This window comes from Propithecus coquereli, unplaced genomic scaffold, assembly GCF_000956105.1.
Source record: "Propithecus coquereli isolate 6110/MARCELLA unplaced genomic scaffold, Pcoq_1.0 Scaffold860, whole genome shotgun sequence".
NCBI classification, from domain to species: domain Eukaryota; kingdom Metazoa; phylum Chordata; class Mammalia; order Primates; family Indriidae; genus Propithecus; species Propithecus coquereli.
In genome coordinates this window covers 150420-150724 of record NW_012154841.1, presented here as the reverse complement: position 1 = coordinate 150724, position 305 = coordinate 150420, and positions in this window count along the sequence as shown.

Below are 305 nucleotides of genomic sequence, written 5' to 3'. Positions count from 1 at the left end.
TCTGGGAACCCACAGCCTGGAGAGAAATAGGGAGACTGCGGGAAGTGGGAGCCCGTGTGGCCCCCAGAAAGTGAGCTCTCCCAGGGGTGTCCCCCCACAGGCAGGCCTCTTCTAACGCAGTTCCAGTGTCTTCCAGAAAGACTCACTTAGCAGTTGCGCATCCTTCACCTTGTTGGAAAGTGCCCTGAAATGAAGAGTTGCTGGTCCACGTGCAACTAGCTGCCCCTTTCCACTCTTTCTTGCCCACTTGGCTCCTGTTCTGAATGTGTTCACGCCGTGCATTAGTGCGCCCTGACAGCTGTGTG